The sequence below is a fragment of the Martes martes genome (assembly GCF_963455335.1).
Source record: "Martes martes genome assembly, chromosome: 2".
Classification (NCBI taxonomy): domain Eukaryota; kingdom Metazoa; phylum Chordata; class Mammalia; order Carnivora; family Mustelidae; genus Martes; species Martes martes.
In genome coordinates this window covers 91,245,816-91,263,392 of record NC_137889.1, presented here as the reverse complement: position 1 = coordinate 91,263,392, position 17,577 = coordinate 91,245,816, and positions in this window count along the sequence as shown.

Sequence of the window (17,577 nt, the reverse complement as noted above, 5' to 3'; positions counted from 1 at the left end):
GCTGACACTTCTGTAAATGGTCTCTTTAATACAGGATAGTTGGAAGAAAGGCAGGCAGGCAGTAACAAGCCCCTCCACTCCCCACTGCCTAAGAGGAAAGTACCCTTAAAAGGTTTTAACCACCCTGAAAAGAGCCCTCCTCCCTTTCCTCATGATAGGTAGGTGACAAAAATCTGGTTGGGTGACAGGAGCATAAAGAGTTAATCAGATTAAAACAGCCTGCCAACAAGCCCATAAAACCTACTAGATCTAAACACCAAATAGACAACCCTCTTGGGTCCCCTCCCTCTTTGGGATCTTTTATTATCACTCAGTAAACTTCACTAGCACTCAATTAACTTTGCTTTGTTGCCTACCACTCTTCATCTCGTCTATCTCTTCATTCTTTGAAGTGGCATGACCAAGAACTGCGGGCACCAAAGGAAAGGAAATCCTATAACATCTTTATTAAACATTCCTCAGAAAACCTCAATTTCGAGTATGTATTTTGTTTTATTTCCTGATGGGACCTTGACTAATAAAGAATTCTTTCTACTTGCTTTACTTTTCTAATTTAGAGCACTTATTAAAAGCAGTAGGAACAAGCTACTCAGTAAAAGTACTTACATCTCAAAATACCTGGAGGGATTTTTGTAAACACAGCAAGAATTTTTTTGAAAATGCCTGAAATCACCACAAAAACTGAAAGAATCCTTATCCTCTGGGTTGTTTCTCTGTTGGTGTGTGCCCAAGGCCAAAGGCACACTATGAGGGAGTGTCACTTTATCATGCTGGAGAACTTAGAGTCCCTGCTAAACCCATTTGTTCAGTTTGTCTCAAGAAGTAAGTTTAACCAAATGATTTCTACAGAGGCTTTCTTTCCCACCTTTTACTCTCTCTCCTAACTCATTAGTTCTGTAAGTTGCTTGTTGTCTACATACTTTCCTTGTTAACCCCTGAAATGGCTTTCTTTTTGCTCAGAACTATAGCCATATTTCTATTTTGCCTCCTCTACCATGTTGCTGAAGAGAAAGGAAGGATTTTCTTTTCTTATTTTAGGAAAGTTCATTACATTCTTGCAATCTGAGTTGAAAAGAGATTTTCTATTGCTCAGTTCTCCACAGCTCTCATGAACAACTTTTGGAGGCTCCGCCCACTGACAGGATCAGCAGAACTAAGTTAGGGTAATACTATAGACATACACAACGGTACTGATGCATGAGAGAGTACACTGGTGTCAAAGAAATACACTGGTTACGTGTAGCTAAAGATTAAAACATGCATGAGGGGTGTCTGGGTGGCTCACTCGTTAAGCATCTGCCTTTGGCTCAGGTCATGATCCCAAGGTCCTGCCCAATCCTACATCTCATCAGACTCCCTGCTCAGCAGGAAGCCTGCTTCTTCTCTCTCTCCCACTGACCCTGCTTGTATTCCTTCTCTCGTTTTGTCTCTCTCTGTCAAATAAATAAATACAATCTTTAAAAAATTAATAAATAAAACATGCATGAGGAGTCAGGAGTCATAGAAGACCCAGATGGAGAGGCAGGAAGGTGCATTTAGGAACATCCCTGACTTACCAGTCTTTTGGGGGTTTTTTACTGGTCAAGCAGTAGAGATCTAAGTCAGGAACCTGTTCTTGATGGAGCAGGAGCCTCACATATCTAAAGGAATCCAGGTACAACAATATATTAAACAAAAAGGATGAACAAGAATCCAAATACTTAGGGGAAAAAAGAAAAGAATACAAATACTTATTGAAATATCGTGAACCTATTATGTGCCAGAAATGGTGAAGAAATCTATCTATTTGGCTTGTTCTCCATTGTGCAATTTCTTTTAATCCTTAAAAACCACTTGAAAATTCCTCTTCTATGTCTATTTACAGATATTGGCTTTATTTCTCCCTACTTTTATGTCAGGTCATTTTGATGAAGTGTTATGATTTCTTCGGGAAAAACAAATCAGCACGGAAAGCCTTATTTCCATTCTACTCTTCTAATTTTGTCAACTAGTTCATATTGTTGTCTCAGGATAGGTATGCCAGTTCCAAACAGTCTGATCACAAACATTAATGTCCAGAAGTGAGACAAGGTGGAAAGGGGGACCAACTCTTTGTGCACCTTTTGAATATCTAAAAAAATTTTAAGAATCCCGAGCCTTCTCCTCATGTCTTATTGACCTGCATTAGGTCACACGGTACTCCTTAAACAATCATTGTCAATAGGCAATGGAATTACCAAAATTGGCTTAATCAATCCATAATTATCCAATAAATATAACTGGGTTATCAAGATTTCTGCCCTAGGCAGGGGCCAGCCTTCCCTGAAGCATGCCCTCACATGCAGGAAAACTGACAACTGGGGAGAAAAAAAGGAATTCACTTGATAAGAAGAGGAAAATAGCTATTAAGTAGACAATCACCAAAGATTGAAAGATCTAAAAGACCATGAAAATGTAAAGGACTATGCCTGAGTGAATAAAAGTGGCAAGATTTTAAGTAATAATTGGGTAGAGGCAAAAAAATAATAATAATCCTGGATAATTTCCTAGAGCTCTCTATTTAAGTAGCATGTTATCTTTTTTGGTAGAAAGAAAGAAGATGGTGGCTAGGGAATATTTATGTCCCACATCAAAGAAGAATTGAATTTATTTTTATTTAATTTCTTGTCCTGAAAGATATTCTGCAACTCCTCCAACCATGGTTCAAAGTATAATCCAATTTTCCCACTGAGCTCATTGACAAATTCTTATCTTAATAAGATTAAGACTTGAAAGCAGAAACTTCTCTGATGTTTTAAAAGGCAATAGTTTTTTACTGATTTTCTTGCACACTTGACCATTCCTTGTCTTGTTAAGCTGCCATTTGTTCTTTAAAAGTCTTTATAAGTTGTACATTCTCAGTCTTTTTCCTTTTCAGAGGCAATAGTGCTTTCTCTTTGCCCTTTAGCTGACTGAAAGGCCAGGGTGGCTGTCTTCTTGGATAGGTGAAACTGTATTCTGAAAAATCTGTAAGATACTGTAAATACTATAAGGAAAATGTGTAGTGCAGAGCTGCCTAACATCAGAACCATAGATCCTAAGTCTAAATTTATGAGTATAGTATACTATACTATAAGTACAAGAAATATAGGAAGATCATACATCTGAGTAGAAAAGTTCATAAATAACAGAATTAAAACAAATGAATCACCAAAGTAGTAATTAGTAGAAGTTATTATACATATGAGACAGGGAAACTAAAGGGATTCTGTGAAAAAACTATTTCCTCCTTTTTCTACTTCTGTTCTTGCACAGACCTGCACCCCTACCCAACTATGGCTTATAGTTAATAATGTATCCCCCCTTGTAAAGGTCAAGGAGTTAATTATTTCTTTGGAGGCTTCCAGCACAAAAGATAAAATCTAAGGAGTGACTGGGAAAGCCCTTCATGTATGTTTTCCAAGACCACCGACTCCAGACATCCTGACATCAAGACACCTGGCTCCAATATGTACCTTTTGGAGGACACCTGAGCATTCATCCTTGTTTCACCGATTTCCTGGATGCCTGAGGGGATGCATACACCAGACCACCATCTTTGATAAAAAACCCAGGCCCCAAGTAAAGATGAGACTCACTCTCCTTTCCTTTCTGAGTCTTCCAGACACTCTGTCAATATCTGCTCTCTCTAGATCTTCAATAAACTCTACTCTCACTTCCTCTTGGTTCACATTTGATTTCCTTCCTACTCCAAGCCAAGAACCCTCATCCGTCCTTGGACACAGCCAGCCTGTATCACATATACCAAAAAGACAGTTAGCAAGTTGGGACCACTTAAACCAAAACATGGAATAAAGCTCAGTGGTATTCTATTATAAAGCAGTTGATAGAGTGGGATAGCAGTGACTGTTTATTCTTCATAAGGATTGCTTATAATATCAGAATTTTCTTAAATGATAGGGAATTGTTTAGTCGTTATCCCATATCAGTTTTAGGCCATCAGTTTACATCTCACTTATGATTTTCAGAGGCTTAAACAAGAAATGATACAGGCTAAGATAGTCTTGAAAAGTAAGTTAAATTAAGCTTTATTTGTACAACTAAACTGGTTTTGCCTACTCAAGCAATTTTCAAGGCTGGCTTTTTTTTTTTCTTTTAACAGAGCATCCTGTGAGTATAGAAAAATCCTATATGCAAGCATGAAATTATACTTTCATCCAAGAAAGTAAATATCTTTTAAAAGCTGTCTTCCTTCATTATCTTTCAGTGAGTGGCATGTGGGAAGATCAACCTTCTCAAAGGCTTCGCAAAAGCCTTTTTGGTATGTGTGAGTATCAGTCAATTTATAGATCTATCTCCAGATAAGGAAGCCTGGGTTCTCTGGAGACTTGGCACAGTTCTAGAAGGAAAGCTTAAAGGTGCCTGTCTGCCTAGCAGTAAAGGTTATCTAATATTAGCTTCTGCCTGATGAAAAACAAATTGCCCTAACCATTAATCACTACATAACAGACTAACCTCATTATGCTGAAAGAATTTTAAATTAGTGATAGTTTTATTTGAGGAAAATACAAAATTGTATTTCATCTACATTAATCAAATTTTCAAATCTGATTATTCTTTTCAACTTTTCTGGAAGAATCTGGTTTTCAAATCTTTTGATTTTATTAGAAGTTTGAGAAAATGTGAATAACTGCGTGGTCTGTAGTTACAGATGGTACCCAACATATGATGGTTTGACTTACGATTTTTCAACTTGACAATGGTGTGAAAGCAATATGCATGATGCACTAGAAACCATAGTTTGAATTGTGATCTTTCCTTGGGCTAGTCATATGTGATAGATATTCTGTTATGATACTGGGCAACAACAGTGAACCGCAGCTCCCAGTCAGCCACATGGTCATGAGAGTAAACACTGATACACTTTGAACCATTCTATGTTCAGACAACCAATCTGTCTTTCATTTTCAGTACAGTATTTAATAAATCACATGAGATAGTCAATACTTTATTATAAAATAGGCTTTGTATTGAATGCTCTTGCCCAACTGTAGACTAGTATAAGTGTTCTAAGGATGTTTAAGATAGACTAGGCTAGGCTATGTTTGGTAGGTTAGGAGTATTAATTTATTTCAAATACTGTTTTCAATTTACACTAGGTTTAATGAGGATGCAACCCCACCATAAGTAGAGGAAGAGCTGCATTTTATTTTTTTTTTAAGATTTTGTTTATTTATTAGAGAGAGAAAGTATGAGAGGGGAGAGGGTCAGCGAGAGAAACAGACTCCCCACTTAGCAGGGAGCCCGATGTGGAACTCGATCCTGGGACTCCAGGATCATGACCTGAGCTGAAGGCAGTTGTTTAACCAAGTGAGCCACCCAGGTACCCAAGGAAGAGCTGTATTTTAATATTAGCAGGTGGTAAAAATGATTGCTAAACAAAATGATAAGGAAATGTCTCTTTTCCTAATCAGAAATAATACTCTTGGGGTGCCTGGGTGTCTCAGTGGGTTAATCATCTGCCTTCGGTTCAAGTCATGATCCCAGAGTCCTGGGACAGAGCCCCACATCAAGCTCCCTGTTCAACAGGGAGTCTGCTTCTCCCTCTCCCACTGTCCATCTCCCTGCTCCTGCTCTCTCTCTCTCTCACTCTCTCATCTTCAAATAAATAAATGCAATCTTAAAAAAAAAAAAAAAAAGGAACCCTCTTGCCCAAAAGAAAGTAGATTTGGGGGAAAAAAATAGGGCCTGAAAAGATGTTTGGGTCTCTTAGCTGGGACCTGAAGGAGGATAGCAAAAGATTACAGTAATTTAGTTAAATGTGTGCATCTAAGTAAGACTGTCTGGGTTAAAATCTCCACTCTATAATTTTTGGGCTGTGTGATTTTGAAAGATATTCTAAAGTCTCTGTGCTTTAGTTTCGTTATTTGCAAAATGATAATGATAGAATTAGGTAACTGTGATCATTAAATTAGATAGTATAGATAAAAATACATGAGTCAGTGTTAAGTATTATTATATCACATCCCTCTTCAAGTCTAAGAATTTCCTCCCAATTTAGTTTTTATAATTCTAATAGAGATATTTAAATTCAGAAAGTGTTTTACATTTCCTGCTCGGTATAGCCATGCATTTATTGTTTTACAGGAAATAGAAAACAGTGGATTAGCCCCATTCCATCAGTAAGTTTATTAAGGTCCTGGCATGAGAAAAACCCTGTGTTTGACAGTAAGCAGAAATGAGAGAAGACACAAAAGAAACCAAATAAGCACTCTATGGGCATAGAGTTTACATTGTAGCTTGATCAATATAATCAGTACACATGGAAACAAAAGGCAGTAAACTAAAATTATAATCCATGAATACATTATAGCTCTAATATTTCACCTCCCCATCGAAACCATGTCCCACAGCATTAGTGAGGTTGAAGATACTATAAAGTTAAAGCTTGTTTTGCAGGAAAGTCTTTCCTTCTAATCTAATTGTGTCTTTTCAGACTGCACTAACAAATCTGTTAACTGTCTCTATAGAAGCTTGAACTCAAAGTCAACTGATATGGTTCCAGCCTATGAAGAAGCAAGACCCTGCATTCCAAGATGCCATCTAGTTTATACTGGTTCAGCTCCCCAGGCATGCCTATAGCCCTTTCTCCTCATACTTACATAAGCTCCTCCTGTCAGGGGCTGAATTTTGCCTCTTTGTGATGTAGGTCTCCATTTCAAAGTGAACATAGGATATATGTTACATATATGTTTGCTCAATACACACACTCCATTTGTCCTAATGAATAGTCATAAGTTTCCCTGCCCTTTTCATCAATATACACGTAATTCAACCCTTATGATTATAAAAAACTTACTCCGTGTTCCTTTGGGGAGGGAGATTTGAGGCTTATCCCCTGCCTCTTCATTTGTTTGCCCCTCAAATTAACTCTTTCCTTGCTGCAAATTTAATATCTCAGATTGGCTTTGTTCTGTATCAGGCCAATGGATTGGGGTTCAGTTATACTATGATCTAATAATCATCTATTGGTGTCCATCCTCCTCTGAGATTAAAAGTTCTTTGAGAGCAGTTAGGCCCTGCTTGTCAAAAGTCTAGGTATAGAAAATGTACTCTGTAATCAGTGAGTGTTTGAAAACAAAGGAATGTAGTAGCCAGAGAAATAATCACAGACACAGTGGAAAGAACACTGGAGTGAAAAGGAAAGGAACTGAGATTACTGAGTTTGACTCTCTCACTAATTATCTGTGAAACTTTGCTTCAGTGTTTCCACCTATAAAATGAAAGGATTAGCCTAGATTAGTAACATTCTAGTGTTTTTTTTTAATAGGGCAAAAACATTGTTCGTATGAAATCTTATGAACTAAACAGGTAAGAGTAGAAAACTACAAACAACCTTTGTACTGTCAAGAAGACCGTTTGCACGGATCACTGTTTTAGCTGAATCCTAAAAGACAAATGGGAGTTAACCAGGAGAAGAGTTTGGAAATGAGAAAAGATTTCTCAAAGTCTAGAAAGAGCTTCAAATTGAAATCCATTAACCCATCAGATTTAAGAGTAAGAACAGGGAGTGGAAAGAAATGGGGCCTAAGAAAGTAAGCAATGTCAGATCATCAATGTCCATAGAAACCATGTTAAGAACTTTGGACTTCAGGGCGCCTGGGTGGCTCAGTCATTAAGCATCTGCCTTCAGCTCAGGTCATGATCCCAGGGTTCTGGGATCAAGCCCTGCATTGGGCTCCCTGCTCAGTGGGAAGCCTGCTTCTCCCCACTCCCCTGCTTATGTTCCCTCTCTCGCTGCCTCTCTCTGTCAAATACATAAATAAAATCTAAAAAAAAAAAAAAAAAAAAAAAGAACTTCAGACTTTATCCTCAAGGCAGTAGGTATCCATTAAAGAGATTTGGACAAGAGAGTGATCTCAAATTTGCTCTTCAGAAAAATCACTCTGGTTATATTGCAGAAAAGGCATTTGAGAGAAACAGGATTAAGGCAAGGATGTCATTTAGGAGATTGTCGCAGTAACATTAGTAAGAGAAGATGGTCATTTAAGTCAAGACAGTGTCACCAAATCCCTCACTCCCTTGATTCTCTTGCCTCTTTTGTACTCATCTATAATGTCAATACTATAACCTTGGCAAAATCTGAGTCTTTGCCAACTCCATTCCTGTACTCAAGAAGTTAAATGTGACTGGGGATAAACATCCATCTAAGATAACTGATTTCCTTTTAAATTCATGAAAATAGTTGCCAATAAGCTGCTAAAATGCTGCTTAGGAATCACACCCTTTATCCTTCGTGTCCATTCACCTTTCCATTCTCCTAAAAAATGTAATTTCCTTCTTTCTTCCCTATCTTCAAACTCCCAATACCTCCTGGCCCATTTCCATTCTTAGCTCATGATCTTTCCTCTTACCTCACCAGGAACTGAAACAAAGGGAATCTTCCATAGATTCCTACGGCTTCATCTCACCACCTACCTGCTACTGTTCTTTCCTCTGTAGTCATTAGAGGTTTTCTCCTTGCTCTTATCCAAAGCCAATCCCTCTGGTAGACCCCATCTCTTCTCATTTCCTTTAGGATATCACTTTAGCAATTCTCCAGTCTCCTTCCTCATTAAGTTTTCATTTTTACTAAATCATTTTTATCATCATTCAAATGTAGTGTTATTTCCTCCATAGTAAAGAAATCCTTTCGTGACTCCACTCTCTTTGCCAGCTACTACTGTGATTCCTTTGACAATTCCTTTTTTGCAGAAAATTCCTTGAAAGAGTTGTCTATTCTTCCTTTTCCCAATTTCTCATATCCCTTTTTCTTTTTTTTTTAATTTTATTTATTTATTTGACAGAGAGAGATCACAAGGAGGCAGAGAGGCAGGCAGAGAGAGTGAGAGGGAAGCAGGCTCCCTGCCGAGCAGAGAGCCCGATGCGGGACTCGATCCCAGGACCCTGAGATCATGACCCGAGCCGAAGGCAGCGGCTTAAACCACTGAGCCACCCAGGTGTCCCCATATCCCTTTTTCTTATAAACCCACTCTAACCAGACTTTTGCTCCCACCACACCACTAAAATCATCATCATCAACATCATTAATGACTTCCTCATTGCTTCTCAGTTACTGGTCTTGCTCTCACCTAATTTATCAGTAAAAGTTGACTCGGGTAATCATTATCTCCTTCTAGAAAAAAAAAAAAAGATTATTAACTTGGCTTTCAGAATAACACATTCTCTTGATTTTCATCCTACCTCATTTGATTGCTTCATACTGGCATTCTTTTTTAATCCTTCCTTCTCAACCATTTAATATTAAAGCACTTTAATCTTCAAACCCTGGGCCTTCTCTTCCTCTACACTCCCTTAGTTATTGTATCCAAGCCTATGAGTTTAATACTCTCCATATGCTAATAACTCCAAAATAAATATCTTCAGCTCAGTTCTTTCTTAAAAATTTAATGGCTGAAGCCAATCAGTATCTCATCAACTGGCTACAATAATTAATTTAGGGATGAGCATGAAAAATAAGCTATGAATTCTTGTGTATAAATTCACATGTTTGGAAGAGCCTGGGTGGCTCAGTGGGTTAAGCCTCTGCCTTTGGCTCAGGTCATGATCTCAGGGTCCTGGGATGGAGACTCGCATTGGGCTCTCTGCTCAGTGGGGAGCCTGCTTCCCCCTCTCTCTCTGCCTGCTGCTCTGCCTACTTGTGATCTCTGTCTGTCAAATAAATAAATAAATAAAAATCTTTTTTATAAAACAATAAATTCACATGTTTTACACTGGGTATGTGGATTGGGACTTAAAACAACTTTAGTCAATATTTGCCAGGAACCTACTCCATACCTATGTTTGGAGCCGAAATAAAAAGAAACCAGATCCTAAAGATGGATCTCAATGACCTTGTTTGAATTCTGGATGAAATCATATCTCAAGCCAGATCTGCTCTTGGAATATTCAATTAAATGAGGATAAAATTCCATTTCAAGTCGGGATTTCTATTGCTAGAAAACAGATGCTTTCAATCTGGTACACACACATTTTTTGTGAATTAGATATTATTATCTCTACTTTATATAAAAGGAAAAAACATGTTAAGATTCCTACATGATTCTCCCAAAGTCATTCATAAAGTAAGTGATGCCACCAAGACATGACCTAGGGAGTCAAACTTAGGGCTTCACATTCATAATTATGACTACCTGTGAGTAAGAAGGAGTTTGAAGATACTGGAGTTCAACATTCTATGTGATGTATCCTTTTAAAGTGTGTGTGTGTGTGTGTGTGTGTGTGTGTGTGTGTATACTCTTACTGATCATTACATTAGAATATTAAACAGATGGCCATATTTCTTAAGAAAATATTCAAGGAGTGCCTGGGTGGCTCAGTGGGTTAAAGCCTCTGCCTTCGGCTCAGGTCATGATCGCAGGGTCCTGGGATCAAGTCCCGCATTGGGCTCTCTGCTCAGCAGGGAGTCTGCTTCCCTTCCTCTCTCTCTGCCTACCTCTCTACCTACTTGTGATTTCTGTCTGTCAAATAAATAAATAGAATCTTTAAAAAAAAATTGAAAAAAGAAAATACTCAAGAACTGATTCAATTTCCATTGAAATATCCTAGTGACAAAATCAACTTTACTCTTTGACTCACATCCTCAACTTCAATTCTATTCTTCACAGAAGAATGGACACAAATCTCACCTATAGGTTTTGTGTTCTTCTATTTTAAATTGCGCAGACAATAACTAAGAATCTAGTTTCATAATGTCTAAATTTTATGGGAAAGACTTACCTTTTTACCACTGAAATGATGTTAGTATAAGTGAAGAAGTCACTGAAACAAGCACAGGACAAGGAATCCAGGAAACCTGGGTACACTGATTCTTTCTTTCCAGCATGTGACATCATGCAAGTTTTTTAACGCACTGCAGACCTGTCTCCTCAGTAAAGTGTGAATCACAAACATCTATTTTATAGGACTGTGGTAATGATTAAATGAGATGACAATCACCTATAATATAATGCACCCTAAGCAAATCGGAGGATATTTTTCCCATTTGTTTTAAAAAATTCTTTCAGAATATAAATTTTTTTCAAAAAAGATTCCCAAAGATTCTATTTATTTCAATAAATGTTGATTTCAACAAATGATATGGTTCATCACAAGATGTATCCTTTCCTCAGTCCTTTTTAAGAAGGCATTAGTCCTATTGACAGAAAGCACTGGAGAGTGTGCATGTTGAGCCAGGAGGAAAGGCTCAGAAAAGTCCTGGACAGAAAAAGTCAGTCTGGCATTCAAGTGTCCAGAGATAAAACAAGAATGAATTTGCAAAATTGCCTCCATTGGCATTATGTGGATATGCCTTGACCATTCTGTAACTTAAAAAAATTCCACTCCAAAGCTGCACTACAGAGAATTCTGACATTGTTTAATATCCTACGGAGTGAATGGGAAACTTATTGCATCTGTTATCTTATCTCAGAATGGGAGTGTTTTTCTTTAAGAATTCTCAGAAGGGAGTCATTCTTTGATAATTGAACTCCCTGTGGTGTTGGTCAAGTGGAAACAGTACACAGAGGCTTCAAAGAAATGAAAGCTCTGAAAACAGAACAGAAGCTTTTCTGGCACTGATGAGAAGAGGCATCTCTTTGACCTTTTAAATATTGAAAACCAATAGTTTAGAGAGAGCTCAGGCAGAAGTCCTTGAACAGAGCATAGGGGAGAAAATTTGCCACCCCAATTTGTGTCTTTTGGCATGTGGGTTATTTTAGGTTGATTATTAAGAAACAGAAGGTGGTAGAACTTTTGACCTTTCCTTTAAGTGCCAAAAAAATTTTAGCTAGAGAAACTGCTCCAGGCAGGGAGCTTTCATTATAGATGACTACAGTATAATATGAACTAGGTGTGGTAGACAGGGAGGAATTTAGCACTTTTTGTTTATTAAAATTCCTCTATGTCCCGTTGTTTCTATATGGCTCAGCAAACATTTGTTTACTAATCATTTACTCCATTTTTATCTTCCTGTGAATTAATTTTCCTTCCTTTGAAGTCCCTCACTCCCACCCCCTTCTCCTTAGTTCAGGATGACACATATACCACATTTTGCCAGACTATCTTTGGAATCTCTCATGTTTATGTGAATTCCCCATATGTACATAATTAAATGTGTTTTTCTCTTCTAGCCAGGCTTCTCAAAAAAAAAAAAAAACACCAAGGGGGGTGGGGGGCAAATAAATAAAATCAGAACTGCAAGAAAATTTGCAACTGATACCACGGAAGTATAAAGGATTCTGAGAGACTACTATCAACAATTATGCACCAACAAATTGGACAAGTTAAAAAAAATAGATAAATTCCAAGAAACACACAACCTTCCAAGACTGAATTACAACGGAATAGATTAAGGAGACCAATTACAAATAATGAGACTGAATCAGTACTTCAAAAACTCCCTAAAAACAAAAGCCCAGGACCAGATGGCTTCATAGCTGAATTCTACCAAACATTTAAAGAATAGTGAGTACCCATTATTTTCAAATTATTCCCAAAAATGTAGAAGAAGGGAAGCTTCTAAATTCATTTTTACAGGACCAGAATTACTCTGATACCAAAACCAGAAAAAGACACCATGAAAGAAAGAAAGAAAGAAAGAAAGAGGGAGGGAGGAAGGGAGGAAGGGAGGAAGGGAGGAAAGAAAGAAGGAAGGAAGGAAAAGAAAGAAAGGGCAAGGAAGGGAAGGGAAGGGAAAGGAGAGGAGAGGAGAGGAGAGGAGAGAAAGGAAGGAGAAAGAAAAGAAAATTAGAAGCTTATATCCCTGATGAATATAGATGCAAAAATTCTCAACAAAAGATTAGCAAACCAAATTCAACAATACATTAAAAGGACTGTATGTCACAATCTAGTGAGAGGGATGCAAGGATGGCTCGACATTTGCAAATCCATCACTGTGATGCACCATACTAACAAAACAAAGGATAAAAATCATATGATCATCTCAATAGATAAAGGAAAAGCATTTAACAAATTTCAACATACATTTATGATAAAAAATCTCAACAAAGTGGTTATAGAAGGAATGTATTTCAACATGATAAAGAGCACATATAACAAACCTACACTTAACATCATACTCAAAGACTCCACCAAAAGAACTATTGGAATAAATGAATTCAGTAAAGTTGTAGGATACAAAATGAACAGAAATCAGTTTCACTTCTAGAAGGAGAAATTAAGAAAATAATCCCACTTACAAATGCATCGAAAAGAACAAAGTACTTAGAACTAAATTTAACCAAAGAGGTGAAAGACTGTACAATGAAAACTGTAAGTCATTGAAGAAAGAAATAGATGATGTTACAAATAAATCGAAAGATATCTGTGCTCATAGACTTAAAAAAAATTAATATTGTTAAAATGTCTATAACTACCCAAAGCACTCTATGGATTCAACACAATCCTCATCAAAAGATCAATGGCATTTTCACAGAACTAGAATAAAGAATTTATAAAGACCCTGAATAGCCAAAGCAATCTTGAGAAATAAGAATAAAGCTGGATTTCAAACTATATTACAAAGCTATAGTGATCAAAAAAGTATAGTACTGGCACAAAAACAGACACATAGATCAATGGAATGGAATAGAGAGTCCAGAAATAAATTCATACATATATGGTCAATTAATCTGTGACAAAGGAGGCAAGAATTTACAACAGAGAGAAGACAATCTCTTCAATTAATAGCATTTGGAAAACTGAACAGCTACATGTAAAAGAATTAAACTAGACCACTATCTAACATCATATAAGCATATAGCATATAAAAATAAATTTTAAATGGATTAAAGACTTAAAGCCATAACCCCTAGAAGGAAACATTGCTAAGACAATGGTCTTAGCAATATCTTTTTTGGACCACTCTTCTCAGACAAGGGTAACAAAAGCTAAAATAAACAAGTGAAACTACATCAAACAAGAAGCTTTTGCACAGCAAAGGAAACCGTTGATAAAACAATCTACTGTATGGGAGAAAATATCTGCAAACTATACACCCAATAAGAGGCTAATATAAAGATAAAATATAAAAGAACTTACACAAATTAATGTAAAAAAAAAAAAAAACCACACACACACACACACACACACACACACAGGATTTAAAAATGGCCAGAGGACTTGAATAGGCTTTTCTGAAGAAGACATACAGATTAGGCACAAGGAAAGATGCTCAACATTACTAATCAACAGGGAAATGCAATCAAAACCAATGACTTATAACCTCATACCTGTCACATTAGCTATAATCAAAAGGACAAAAATAACAAGTGTTTGTGAGGATGTAGAGAAAGGGAACTCCCGTGCAGAGTTGGTAGAAATGTAAACTGGTGCAACCACTATGGAAAACAGTAAGGAAATTTCTCAAAACATTAAAAATAGAACTATCTTTGCCTAATTTTCCTTATAAACAAAATTTACTCACACAATTCTTCAAACAAAAATCAATAGTGCCATTTTAGTCCTTTCTACTCCTGGAAAGGAAGCCAGATACCTACATTTTACTTCCTAATTTTAACATGACAGTGGAGAAGATAGTTTGGGAATGAAATGCAAGCATAGGTTTTGCCACAAAATGGAATCACTGCTTGGGTTTTCAGCCAAAGATGCTAATTTAAAGAAAAGTAAGTATAAATTTTCAAGAAAAACATCAGGACAGCAAGGCAATTATAAACAAAACAATAGTGTCTACCGAGTGCTAGAATGGAACCAGAGTTACCCAGGAGAGTGACAGATTTTTCTTCTGCTAAATAAGTGTGAGAAAATCTGACATAATTCTCAATAGCTTTGTTTATGTGGGATTAAAATGCATTTCGCTAGATTGCTACAATTAGTTTCTCACAATTAAACCATTTACCCATGGTGCCAAAACATTACCCTTAGTGCATTTCCCTATATGTAGGGGCATTCTGAATATTATTAGGAATGTTCTAATAGGAACAAAGTTTTACTTTTATAGGTTCACTTACATTTTCTTCCTTGTTGATATTCTTTTTGTTTAAGGCAGAAATAAAAGAAGTGTTCCCACTCCTGACATATAGTAACACATCATATTTGAATATCTTTGGAATGCCACGGTCCCATCACGAGCAGCAGTTTGGCATCTGTGAAGGCCTAGAAGAGCCTACAGTACTCTTGAAGAACAGCGAATTGTGTTTTCATCCAATTATCCAAAAGTAGATGAAGTATTTAGCAACTGAACTGAAGAGAGCTGCTCTTCCTAATAACCACAACTCCCAAGAGAAAGTCAGACCATGCTCTGGTCTCTATTGCTAAAGAAGTTCATCAGTGTCAGAATAATATCAATCAACCAACTTGGAAATAGCTATTGAATGATAAGGTGTTCTCATAAGCAACAGATACTTTTGTACTGGGTTCACTATGAACAGCATACCCTTAGTAGGCAACAGGACTACAAAATGGCCCAATAATCTACTATCTAGTTTCAAAATTCCTCATTTATACTCACAGTGGTAAAGTCCCTGCCAGAAAAGTATGAAAGCTTCTGAAAGGTTTTTTCTTTCCTTTATACATTTCTAAGTTGATCTTTCAAGGCAGCCAAATTTATAGGAAAATTTATAGGAAACTTAAGTAGGAAGAAAAATATTCTTTATAAGCATTTTTCCAGGAATACTATATATTGATTCCATAAAGGGAAGCACAAGACTGGGACTTTAGTCAGCTATTTCACCACCATGAGATGAGGAATAGAATGAATATCCCGCATTAAAATAGTTCATGAGGGGTGCCTGAGTGGCTCAGTGAGTTAAAGCCTCTGCCTCAGTTCAGGTCATGATCCCAGGGTCCTGGGTTCGAGCCCCACTCGGGCTATCTGCTCAGCGGGGAGCCTGCCTCCTCCTCTCTCTCTGCCTCTCTACCTCCTTGTGATCTCTGTCAAATAAATAAATAAAATCTTTAAAAAATAAAATAGTTCATATTTTGCACTTATTGTATTTATATCATCAAATTACATAGATTTACCTGAAAATAATTAATCACTATTTACATTTTAAGGTAAACGTCTGACTCTCACATCAATTTGAACTGGGCAAAGAAAGCCATTAAAAATTGCACTGGGACTGGAGGAGTCAAGATGGTGGAGAAGTAGCAGGCTGAGATGACATCGGGTAGCAGGAGATCAGCTAGATAGCTTATCTAACCATTGTGAACACCTACAAATCCAACGGGAAATCGAAGAGAAGAAGAGCAACAATTCCAGAAACAGAAAATCGATCACTTTCTGAAAGGTAGGACCTGCGGAGAAGTGAATCCAAAGCGACGGGAAGACAGACCATGGGGGGCAGGGCCAGCTCCTGGCAAGCGGCGGAGCAACGGAGCACAAAATCGGGACTTTTAAAAGTCTGCTCCATGGAGGGACATCGCTCCAGAGGCTAAACCGGGGGGAAGCCCAGGCGGGGTCAGCATAACCCCAGGACGGGCAGGGTCACAGAAGAACCAGGGGTGCCTGAGTGCCGCAGAGCTCGCAGGTATTAGAGCGGGGAAGCCGGCTACAGCGACAAAGCAGAGGTGTGAGCCCACAGCCTAGGGTTACCTTGTGCCGGTCACAGGCTGGGTGGGCTCGGAGCACGGCCGGAGGCCACAGAGACAGAAGCGAACCGGCGCTTGTTCTCCAAGTGCCAGCAATTGACTGCTTTACTCCAGGTGCGACCGGAGGTCAGGGAGACAGAGGTGGTTGGGCACTTTTTTCTGAGGGCGCACTGAGGAGCGGGACCCCAAGCTCTCAGCTCCTCCGGGCCGGAGATTGGGAGAGCGCCATCTTCGTTCCTGTCCTCCGGAACTCTACGGAAAGCGCTCAGGGAACAAAAGCTCCCGAAAGCAAACCCGAGCGGATTACTTAGCCCGGCCCCTGGCAAGGGCGGTGCAATTCCGCCTGCGGCAAAGACACATAAGAATCACTACAACAGGCCCCTCCCCCAGAAGATCAACAAGAAACCCAACCAAGACCAACTTCACTCACCAAGAACAGCAGAATTCCACAACAGGAGAAAGCAAATCTTATCTGGACAAAATGACAAGGCAGAAAAACTCACCACAAAAAAAAAAAAGAACAAGAGGCAGTACCGAAGGCTGGAGACCTAATCAATACGGACATTGGTAACATGACAGATCTAGAGTTCAGAATGACAATTCTCAAGGTTCTAGCCGGGCTCAAAAAAGGCATAGAAGATATTAGAGAAACCCTCTCCGGAGAGATAAAAGCCCTTTCTGGAGAAATAAAAGAACTAAAATCTAACCAAGTGGAAATCAAAAAACCTATTAATGAGGTGCAATCAAAAATGGAAGCTCTGACTGCTAGGATCAATGAGGCAGAAGAAAGAATTAGTGACATAGAAGACCAAATGACAGAATAAAGAAGCTGAGCAAAAGAGAGGCAAACAAATACTGGACCACGAGGAGAGAATTCAAGAGATAAGCGACACCATAAGACGACACAACATTAGAATCATTGGGATTCCAGAAGAAGAAGAAAGAGAGAGGGGAGCAGAAGGTATATTATAGACAATTATTGGAGAGAATTTCCCTAATATGGCAAAGGGAACAAACATCAAAATCCAGGAG